Here is a 565-nt window from a genome sequence, read left to right on the forward strand (position 1 = left end):
TGAGCCTGATCTGCCACAGGTGTAGAGGGAGTGACGAAGAGCTGCCAATCAGCCGTCGAGACGGCCCACCAGGAAGTACCAAAAATACCAAACCTCCAGAATCACCACACCTTTGCTTAAAAAATACTAAATCCATTCTGACTTTGACTTCTGAGATAAGATTTAAGACGTATTCAAGGCTATGTGTGCAGAAGATATGGAATGCTTATCTGTAGAGCAGCAGCAAAAAGTGACGTAGAGACTCATTCTTACTTTACCAAACAATATCACAAATATTGTAATAAAATACACGTTGGAAGCATTCGTGTGTCATATTTTGTGTGTCAGTTCTGTCCCATGTAAAGAGACCGCTGCAAAGTCCCAGAGAAGAACACTGGTCACAGCTGCAATAATGAATAATTTTTTTTCAGGAGTTTACCTTCATTTTAGAAAGTGTTTTTGAATCTCATCACAGATAAAGATTGTGTAGGATTCATACATTACATACAAACTCATATATTTCAAATGTTTATTTCGTTTAATTTTGATGATTACAAATGACAACAAATGAAAATCTCAAATTCAT

Source organism: Kryptolebias marmoratus, linkage group LG5, assembly GCF_001649575.2.
Source record: "Kryptolebias marmoratus isolate JLee-2015 linkage group LG5, ASM164957v2, whole genome shotgun sequence".
NCBI classification, from domain to species: Eukaryota; Metazoa; Chordata; class Actinopteri; order Cyprinodontiformes; family Rivulidae; genus Kryptolebias; species Kryptolebias marmoratus.